General features: G+C 34.3%; 1 pseudogene; it reads left to right on the top strand.

Annotated features, from left to right (window-relative positions):
* The first annotated feature begins 8,333 nt into the window (after nt 1-8,333).
* Nucleotides 8,334-8,430, top strand: LOC138814761 (U6 spliceosomal RNA; annotated as a pseudogene).
* The last annotated feature ends 3,304 nt before the right edge of the window (nt 8,431-11,734 follow it).

Here is an 11,734-nt window from a genome sequence, read left to right as displayed (position 1 = left end):
ACTCTAAAAAACAAACAAACAAACAAACAAACAAAGCAAATACTTGTTATTTCTTTGTGTCCCTCTTTAAAGGAGTACTGGTCTGAGAAGAGGTTGCTTTTGCCGATCATACTCATTGGATCCTACTTTATTGGAATCCTTATTGCTATGGAAAATTCAGAACCAGACTAAAGGAATTAAGTGACTCCTGCAAAAAGAGAATCACCTCAGGAGTGAAACATTCATCCGTAAGACATTTTTAACCTCCGTGTTTTTGTTTCTTTTAGTAGAACACTTTTAAAACAAAGTTATTCCCTTTTGTTATATGCTGGCCTTTAAATAGCCATTGTTTCCTTTTGTAATACTCTCAACTAGAAGGTTTATATGAGTAAAGAACACACTCAAAAAAGTCAATGACAGAGGTCCCTTCAAGCCTTGGATTCTTTTCTCTTACAATAAAGAAGAAAGCAAAAGTTAACTTGAATTTTGTCATTCCTCTCTGTTCAATTCCTCTCTGGGATCAATTTCCACACCCAGTAACAGTTACTTCCATTTACTTCCAGTAAGAATATATGGTGCTGTTCCAGATAAAATGAATGCTATTTGGCTTCATTGAAATAGCACAAGGACAGCTTTGGACATGAGGTAACACGGGTTTCAGAGACAACTTAGTAAAGAGAAAATATGAAATTTAAATTGCTTATAAATACATAATCCATGAGTACATTGAGTTCAAACTTCTTAAGTGCTCTGTAAATTAAGGTCAATTTTAAATGGGAAGAAAGTTCTCAGATCATTTTCTTGTGGGTGTATGTGCTGTGCATTAATTTCCCAGGTGTACATGAGGTAAAAATAAGAGAACCAATAGCAATAATAGGAAAAATAGAAGTTTTGTGTTTAAGTATAAGGGTTCAATACAATATAAAAGACTCTACAAGTAAGACAACATTGAAGCATTGAAGCCAAGTCCAGTATATAGATTTATGGGAGTGATATAGAGAAAGCAGTACTCCTAAGTGGAACATGAAACATTTTTTGAGTCTTTGGTATAACAAGGTATGAATAGAATAATTGTGTGACATCTTCTTTCTTCTACGTCTATGAAACAGGAAACAATTTCCTTAATTATGTGCATCTGCATACAATGATAAAAATGCTAGGTTTGGGGTTCGATTTTATTTTTGTTTCTGTTTTATTGGTTTGTCCTAGGGCTTGAACTCTTATCCTGGACATTGTCTCTGAGCTCAAGTCTCATGCCCTACCACTTCAATCTCAGTGCCACTTGTGTCTGGCTTTTTCTTAGAAGTATATTGGAGATACACTTCTAAAAATTTTCCTGCCTGGGTGTGTTTTGAACCATAATTTTACATTCTTAGCATCCTGAATATCCATAATAGTGATAAAGTATAAATATAAATAATATTTGGAAGTGTTCTTATCTCAAGAGTACCACTGTGGGAAAAATGATGCAGCTCAGTTTATTGTGGTGTTCTTTCCAGAAAAAGGAGGGCATCACATTAGTAGAGGTGTAGTATTTTCACAATAGAGATAAGCTATTCATGATGTGAATTAAGGAATTTTAAGTTGCATCCTACAAGTTGGAAACTGTCGGGCTAGGATAACTTTATGGCATAAATCTTGGAATTGACGGTCATAGAAATAATAGCTTACTCTGATAAACAATTGCTTACTCGTGAAAAATTAATTATTACAAATGCTTCATAGTTTTATCGTCTACCTCTATTTTTCTGTTGACTTCTCAATCTGTAACACCCCATTTGAAACTGCATCTATTCCAGAATTTCATAACATGCAAACAGGAACTGTTTGAACCTCTCAGGTTTGGAATGTTGAGAATTTAAAAATGAGTAGTTATTACTCATACGAATTTTGAAGAACACATACATTCTGTCCTCTTAACAACTTATTTACTTTTAAAAGTTATGGACCTGTTGCAACAATGAGAAGTACAAAATGTCATGTCAAAACCAACTTTACAATGTCGGTGTGGGGGGGGAGGGGGTATAATTGGGTTAATTGGGTGGGGGGAGGGGGGAGGCTGGGAAGGGAGGTGAAGGGTAAACAAAGGAGGAGGCTGCAATGCTTGGTAAGAAATGTATGCATTATCCTGCCCATGTAATTGTAGCCCCTCTGTACAGTATGTTCTCAAATAAAATAAAATAAAATTTAAAAAAAAAGTTATGGGTTTCCATAGATGTAAACTGTTTTCGGTTTTAGTATGGGAATATACTAAATTCATTCTTTTTTTTGGGGGGGGGGTCGTGGGGCTTGAACTCTGGGCCTGGGCGCTGTCCCTCAGCTCTTCAGCTCAAGGCAAGCGCTCTACCATTTGAGCTACAGCACCACTTCCGGTTTTCTGGTGGTTATTGGAGATAGGAGTCTCACAGTCTTTCCTGCCCGGGCTGGCTTTGAACCGTGATACTCAGATCTCAACCTCCTGAGTAGCTAGGATTACAGGCGTGAACCACCAGCGCCCGGCTTACTAAATTTATTCTTTTTTCAAAATATTGGCAAGTTTATTGTAAAAATATTGTCTAGTTGGATAACATTCAAATTGATGGTCCACTGATAAAGAAGGGGTAATTAATTCAAATTAGATGCCAAATTGACTTTTAAGAGTTACTACATGAAGAATAATATTTACTATATCAGTACAGTGAAGTTATATTTTATGCAGCTTATTTTTAAAATTTTATTACCAAAGTGATGTACAGTGAAGTTACAGTAGTTGTAAGGTAGTGAATTCCTAACTTTTCAAACTTGTTACCCCTCCCTCATTTCTCTCACAATTTTCCTTCACCCCTTATCCCCTCACAAGTGGTAATGTACATTTCAAACATATTGTCTTGTTCATATCACTATAGCATTGGTTTTCCCTTTGTCCTTTTTCTCACCATTTTGTTTTTCTTCTTCCCTTCCTAATTAGGTAAATGTATACACAATACAAAATCAAATACAGCAGGGATAAACCATAGGGGAAAACACCAAAGAAAACAAAAATCACATATTACATCAAAAACAACAACCACAAATGAAAAATTCTGTTTCCAAATATTGGAGTTCATTTTGCTCAGTATCAGCTTAAATGGTCATATATACACATAACAAAGCCAATGGAAAATAATAGTTGCATGCACACTATAACATGAAAACAACATGTTAACTTTTTTATGTAAAGGTGTAATTAGGATTGGTGAATTTGTGATTCTGATAAAGGAATTTCAAAAGAATTTTAAAGTTATGACATTTAAATTTTAATTGTTCAAAATTTTTAACAACTTAGCCTATTAAGAAAATTTAAAGTTGCCTGGGAGAATAGGTTTTCATGCAAAGAAGTCCAAATAGACTTAGTAGAGAGGGAGCAATGTGGATGAAGATGGCTTTTTTCACATTAAACAATCCTCAGAAACCTTGCTGTAAATTCTGTATGTTCCCTTGAGAATTGTCTTTACCGGGAAATATACTCTCACTGTGTGAAACAAGGTTGTAGTGGAATTAAATTCAAAGTTTATAAAAATAAGACATAAAAATTTGTGAATGAACCTTTAATTACGAAACAGTAATACTCGGAAAAAGATAATTTGGGTCAAGATATTTAGGGAGAAAGTGCCCTAACAATGAAAGAAGGTATTGGGTTTACACTTTTCTTTTCGTAACACTTTCTACAATATCTTTACACGTGAAGCTGTGAAACACAGAAAAAATCTGATTGGATATTTCAAACCAATAATTTCACATTTCTACGTGGCGCACAAAATATAATAGTGAGGTAGTGAAGACTTCTCTTATTACATAAGACAAAAATTTTTGGGTTCAGAAAAGAAATGAGCAAATGGAAAAGGAGAGAAAACAGTGTTCTTAGAAGCCCTAGCTAAGTGTTTTGGTTTCAGCAGTGGAGGGAGGCCAAAACTTTTTGATATATATTGTGTTAATATTTTTGCGACCTAAAGTGATTTTACAGAGCCTATTTGGCTCACTACAATGCAGAACAGATTGAATGAAGACATGAAAATAAATTCCAAATTCAAAAGAGGCAACTTAAAAGACTTTTAAAAGAGAAATAATGAAGATGTAGCAGTGGAGGAGGCGTTCTAGTCCTTCAACTTCACTAGACTTGAAGCCAAGAAGCTGTGATTAATTGGAAATCAGGCAAGAGCTAAGAGGAGGACATAGAAGTAGAACATGTAAGCATTGTCCTTTGTAACAGACACTGCCTTCCAAGGTATGGGTGATTTAATACTATTCTCCTCCATACATTTTGTAGAGCAAATGCCAGACCAAGGGAAAAATAATCTATTGAAATAATTTTGCAAAGAATAACTTCACTGTTCCTGATATGGTATCTAACGAGAGTCATAACAGAGAACATAAAAGTGCAGTATTTTTCGGTTTCCTCTAAGCATTTTGCTAGCAAAATACATCTTTGAATTGATTGAAGCAAAGAGTGATGGAGTACTTATTTTTCTGGGCTGTAGACACAAGCAGACTTTCAAGGTAAAAGAAAAAGAAAAAAAATAAGCCAAATATTTGTGATCACAGCTTCTTGGACTGGTTTTCTGCAGACAAAGGTTTACATTAGATTTCTCCTCATTAACCTAGATGTTGTTTCATGGCAACCAAATGCAAGAGGGAAGTTTACTGGACTCGTTTGGACATGTAAACAGCATGATGGAAAAAAATGGCCAATAATATTTAGGGAATTACTTTGACCAATTACTTTGCCAAAACAAAGAAGGAACCATACAATTAAAATGAATTTACTTAAAAGTATGAAGAAAGAGTAGTGTATAGAGATGAGAGTAACCATCGAGGATTGTTTTCTGTCCAGTGGAGTAATGGGTTCTTGAGATTGATTCTTCCATTCTATCTTCAAAAGCTATCAACTGTGTCTCAGGACTGGAGTATCCAGTTCAGACAAAGAGAACTCGCAGAAGAAAGATAATATTTGCAGCAGATGTAGGTGATTTATAATCTGAGACAATCTACTTAAATCTGTTCAAAATTCTTCCATACCATTAACTGCCCACTTTGAACAGCTTAGTTTGCTTTTCCCAAGACTGCTCTTCATTAACTGCTTAAAATTTTGAGAGCTCATATTCATACTCTCTAGAGAATGCTGCTTGTTTGTGATTTTTGTGTGTTTTTGTTTTTTTTGTTTTGTTTTTTAACTGAATTTCAAAAGGTTGTGCAAGTGTTTTGCAAATAAATATATCCATCTAATTGTCTAATGCTCCTAGATCAGTCACTCCTATCATTCTCAACCACCCCCTCTCCAAGATTTATATCTGATTTGTCACTTCCTTTACCACATGTGTACATTGAGTATTTTAGATGTACTTGCCCCGTGTTCCATTTTTCATTCATTCTATGTCTTTACTATTATTCCTCTCTGCTTTCAACTTCCTGACTGTCATTCTGTTATAGTGTCTGTTAACAGTTTCCAAGCTTTATATACAGTCCATGGAATGTCAATGTTGCATATACTTGAACTGATGTCAGCTTATAATTCCATAATTCATTCATCTGCAGTAACTATTTGCAAGACTGGAGAAGTGAAGCACCTAGACATGATTTTATTCTCATCCATTTGGAAGATTAATCTTTAGTCAACAAGAAAGTTTAAAAATGGCTTAGAAAATATTCCTAACTACCAGCTTTTATAAATGGCTTTGTACAATTGTTTGTGATTATTTTATTTTACATGGGACAATACTTTCTACTACCTAAAAGTTTTGGAAAAAGTATAAAACTAAAATTTACTACTATAGAGGAATATGATAGAAATAGAAGACAGAATTTATGTTTGTCACATCTCTGAAGAGTACCCAAATTCAAGATTAATGTCATATTTCTTACTATGTTAGACAGATAGGGGAAACATAAAACAACAGGCGATAAGGCAATTATTTGGGATTTTTTAAAATGTAACTTATTAAGTGATGAAATTTACATTATTAGCTAACTTTTGGGTTTGAAATATGGGAGGCTTATCTGTTTAACACATTTCTGGAAGGCACCTACTGAACAACACAAATGGTTGGTGGTACTATTTCTACACTCATTGAACCTGTTTTGCATTAGTGCTGGTTAAATAAATCAACTCTATTGTAACTTGCTCCCTACACTTGAAAAGCTTGTAATGTAAGTATCATCTACTTGTCAAATGTTGTTTTAGTGAATGTGATTTTAAAATGTTTATTTGAAAAGGAATACACTTTCAGGAGATTAAATGTAGGCTATCATTGATTTGAGAGTGACAACATTTTTATACCACAGAAACAAGTTGTACTGAAATACCAGTGTTTTGAATCCCTAAGGATCTTCTCAATTAATGTTTTTCTGAATTACATTTGACCTCTAAGTCAAGTTTTCTGGTTCTTGGTAGACCAATTAAGGATTCCTTCCAGGAACTATTTTTTGGCCCACTTATGCTGGCCCTAGGGGGAGTATTAAAAGTATTAGTCACTAGGGGGAGTATTAAAAATAATCTTATGACACTTTGTGATCTTGTTCACTCATATGGGCTGGTCATCTGTAAATTGAAAGTTTGAATTACAGTACTTTCTCTCAGATTTTGTGATTTCATCCTTCGTTTTAAGTTGCCTTGCGTTTCACAATTGCTTACTGCTAATTCCTGCATCTCAAGGAATTGGGGCCCTAAAATATGAGAAATGAGGAATTGAGATGGGTTTTCAATTACTTTGGTTTGCATGTTGCATGGGCCTAGGTGATCATGTAGGTAACTGGAACCTGGGATCCTAGCACCCAAGGGTCCTGCAGAACAATAATATTTCTTTTTTTGGGGGGTCCAGTCAATAGCCTGAACTCTGGGTCTGGGCGCTGTCTCTCAGCTCTTCAGCTCAAGGCTAGCGCTCTACCACTTGAGCCACAGTGCCACTTCTGTTTTTTTTTTTTTTCTTTTGGCTTATGTGGTGCTGAGGAATCGAACCCAGGGCCTCAGGAATGCAAGGCAATCACTCTACCACTGACCCAACTTTCCAAACCAGAATATTTCTTAAATATCATATCAGCAAAATTTGTGCATAATCTGTAGGAATACTTCAGACATATGGAGAAAATCATTTTAGTACCAGCGAGTTAAAACAATAAACAGAGGAGCAGAATAAAATCCCTTATAGATTACAGGAAAACATTGTTTTTTTTCAATGTGAATTCAGAAGACCAAGAACACTTAGACGGAATCACAAGTTTATACCGAAGATATTGCATTGATACTTTTTATATTCTAATATATATTCTAAACCTAATTATTTATATTCCAATTCTACTTATTGGAATAAATATCAATTTATTTGTCAAATTATCAACTAATTCTAGAAAGTTTCACCATGTAAAATAAAAAATCAGCACATATAAATATAAAATATATAACTATCTATAAGATAAGAAAAAAGGCACTTGTTTTGCCTTGTTCTCTTGTGGTTAAGTTATCAAAGGCAACTCTGTTTTAAAGTATTATTCCATTATCTCTACCTCAGTGTTTGGTAGAGTTAGAAGAAAAGGTTTAATATTTGTAGATTTACAGCCTGGAGGCAAGAGGAAACATTGTGATTAAAACATTACCAATTTAAAGCCTAATAACAAGGAGAAACATATGGACTTCTGCAACTATGAAAATATATGGTGATAGAAAGGCAGTAGCGTAAGTTCCTGCTTAGTTTGATGGTATACAGGCCAGAACATTAGGTAATCATGCATATGAACAATTTTTTCACCTTCTTGGCCTTAGCTACTTTTGAAATGGTAGGTATAGTAAACAATTATATTTTGATAAAATACCTTCTAGTCTGTACAGTTCTGTCTGAACTGTTCGTCTCTCCATGATCCCTTATAACTAAGAATTTTTTTTATTCCAGTAAGACAATCTAGGGTGTCAGGGTAAGATATTCTGGTTGGTCTGTTTCTACATGGAAGAAGGATAAAGGGTCAAGTAGACATTTGTGTCAGTAAGACCTCATTTGGAAAAGTTTCTGCTGCAAAAATATAGAAGTAGCTCTTAAGCAGGCTTACTTTGAATCCATTAGCTCCACAAGTACTTGAAAAAGCCATCAACTTTGGACCTAGCTATAAATATTTGAAAGTACGATCAAATCCCAAATGAAAAAGAGTTAAAATAGTCATTGACAAAAAATTGCAAATGTGAGCAATCGACTGAAAAATATAAATTTTTCCTACTATTAACAGAATTATAGGGAAATAAGATCAATAGCATTGTTAGCAACAATACGGTTTCCTTGTTACAAATAGGCACACAAAGATATAAGCCTGTATAAAGATTGCATCATTTACTACTTAAATTTAGAGGATACTACATGTTTCAGCAATATGTATACACAAATTTCAATAAAAAGATTAACATGGCACTTGCACAAGGATGATATGAAAATTTATGAATTATTCCATATTTTTCATTCTTCAGATACAAGAAATGAAAAACAGTTATTAAAAAGTTGATTACAAAATTAGAAGTGTAACAATACACGTAATTCATATAATTAAAAGTAAGTTTGACATCAATGTATTAAATCTTCACCTTAGAAAGGCTTTTATAAATCCTTTTACATAACCTTTACAAAACTTTTGAAATTTGACAACATTGACATTTTATCCCAAAAAAATATAATACTATAAGGACCTAGGAAAAAAGGAATCTTAAACTGTTTCTATATGGAATGCAATCTGAAAGGACACAATAATGAACTTACATATTATAAAACAATGTAAAATTCAAAGTAAATCTAGGAAGAATAAAATAGATTATGGACATTATACAAACATAGAATATAGAATATTTTAAACTGTGCTTTTTTCAGACAATGACCAGAAATACTTTAGTTTCTGTACTACAGATAAGTTAAAGTTATTTCTGATTTAAAAAAACACAAAGTCTGTAGAAATCATTGTAGATTTATACAAAACTTCTTGAATACATTTTGACATCAAAGGCAAGCAATTTACTCGGAAGAATTCCACAGAATCCATGAATTTTTACAGTAAGAGCCGGTGGCTCACGCCTGTAATGATAGCTACTCAGGAAGATGAATCCTGAGGATTGAAGTTAAACGCCAGCCCGGGCAGGAAAGTCCATAAGGCTCTTATCTCCAATGAACCACTGGAAAACTGGAAGTGGAGCTGTGGCTCAAGCTGTAGAGCACTCGCCTTGAACTGAATAGTACAGGGATAGTGCAGAGGCCCAAAGCTCAAACTCCACAACCGACACAAATTATATTGCTGTTATTTGGATTGTGAAAATATTTTGTATGTACACAAAGGATGGACTGACATTTTTGAAATTTAAGAAACTTAACCGAACCATTAGGACTGAGGAGAACAATTTGTACAGCCTTCCACAACTTCAAAGTGATAGTGATGCATATTTATCCTTTTGGCATTATCAAATGCAGTTTCTTTCAAGTTGTTCTTCAGGCCTGATTTGACGTAATGGTTCAACAGAAGAAGATCCAGCATATCTGGAGTGTCTGTGATTGCTTTTTTAAATGTTTTCAAGTATTTTCCTTTTCTATTTTCACTATTGCCTTTGTTTTGGTTTTCTAATCAGGAACACAAGGTTACACAAAAAGATCTTCCTAAGATAAGATATTAGGCAGAAAAAATAGATGTATAATTAAAGATTTTCATCTCTTAAGAGACTAAAAAGCTCATAAGACTTTTTGGTATTACTAGAATTACTAGCATTGTTAATATGACTTGAATATTTTGGTTCTTTTTTTTTTTTGGGTGGGGGGTCCGGTCATGGGGCCTGATTATATAAGTATAGAGAAGTCTTTTCTGGATTTAGTTGTCATTGAATCAATTTTGTGAATCACACGTTTCTTACTCAATTGATATTTGTATACTTATATACTTTAAAACCTTAAATATAATTAACTGATAAGTGATAAGCAGTGCTGTTTTAGGAATCTCCCTTGGCTTTCCTTCTTCTTCTTCTCCTTCTTCTCCTTCTTCTCCTTCTTCTCCTTCTTCTTCTTCTTCTTCTTCTTCTTCTTCTTCTTCTTCTTCTTCTTCTTCTTCTTCTTCTTCTTCTTCTTCTTCTTCTTCTTCTTCTCCTCCTCCTCCTCCTCCTCCTCCTCCTCCTCCTCCTCCTCCTCCTCCTCCTCCTCCTCCTCCTCCTCCTCCCTCCTCCTCCTCCTCCTCCTCCTCCTCCTCCTCCTTCTTCTTCTTCTTCTTCTTCTTCTTCTTCTTCTTCTTCTTCTTCTTCTTCTTCTTCTTCTTCTTCTTCTTCTTCTTCCTCTTCTTCTTCTACTTCTTCTTCTCCCCCATATTAGTATTACTACTATTACTTTTGTACATGTACATGGGGCTTGAACTCTGGGTCCCTGATATTTGTTTCAATTTGTTACAATTTACCATTTCAGTCATGCCTCACTTCTGCCTTTTTTTTACTGAATAATCAGAAATAAGATTCTCAGGGACTTTATTTTGTGGGCTGCCATCAAATAGAAATACTCAAATCACAGCCTCCCAAGCAGCTAGGATGAGACACATGAGCCACCAGCTCCCAGCTTCTATTCACTACTTGAATATGAGCTTTCACAGACTAAATTGTTTTACTCTTTTATTGATATCAACTATATCATTTTCCTTTTCTATAATTTTAAACCCAAATTTAAGAATGCTTCACCTCCAAAATTGTCAGGACATCTTCCTTTGCTTTACATTTACATCAGTCTTTTTGTTTTGTACGCCAAGTTTTAATCCTGCTTGAAGGTAATATTTGAATAAATTGTTATTTAAATCAATGTTCACTTTTTAATTCTCCCAAATACTGTCTAATCTATCACCACTTATTAAAGAGAATGTCATTCCACAAATGTTTTGTTTTACCTCTTATTAAATATTCCTTGATAATATTTATTGGATCTAATCTGGTGCCCTACAGACCCATTGAGTTGTGTAGTCTTTCCTTAACAAATATATCAATTTTACACTAACAGTTTTACTATTGGACAGAGAAATATATTCCAGCTTCTTTTTCTTTCTCAATGACTCAAAGAGTGCTATTCAGGATTTTTTAGAAATTGTCATAAACATAAATAAACCTGTGAAACTGAGTGCTGTTGGCTCATGCTTGCAATCCTAGGTGCATAGGAGGCTGAGATCTGAGGACTGCCGTTCAAGCCAGCTGGAACAGGAATGTCTGGAAGATTCCTATGTCTAATTAACCACCAGAAAACCAGAAGTGGCGCAGTTGCTAAATAAGTAGAGCATTCACTTTGAACTGAAGAGCAGAGGGACAGTGCCCAGGACCAGATTTCAAGCCCCATGAATGACCAAAAAAACGGGGAGGAGAGAATTTATTTATTTGCTCAATTGTATCCTCAAATCCACAAAAATTTTTTGTCTCCATTTATTTAGATGTTTGCTTTTATATTCAACATTGTATAATTTTAAATGACGGTGGGTGAACATCATTTTAATACATTTTGACGATTTCTGAAGATAGCACAAAGAAATTCACAGTAAACAGTTGAAAAATAAAGGGCAATGAGAATGGAGAAAGACAGAAATGGGTTAATAGGGCCCTTCATTAATATGTGAGAGTGTAAAATATTTCAATGAGACAAAGTAGGAGGCTACAATGCTTGATAAGAAATGCACTCATTATCTTGCCCATGTAATTGTAACCCCTCTGTACATTATGTTCACAATAAAAATAAAAATAAATAAAAAAATTAAAAAGAAATGTACTCAT

The sequence above is a fragment of the Dipodomys merriami genome, unplaced genomic scaffold (assembly GCF_024711535.1).
Source record: "Dipodomys merriami isolate MVZ:Mamm:240054 unplaced genomic scaffold, mDipMer1.0.p SCAF_609, whole genome shotgun sequence".
Lineage (NCBI taxonomy): Eukaryota > Metazoa > Chordata > Mammalia > Rodentia > Heteromyidae > Dipodomys > Dipodomys merriami.
This window is presented reverse-complemented; position numbering and strand designations above follow the sequence as displayed.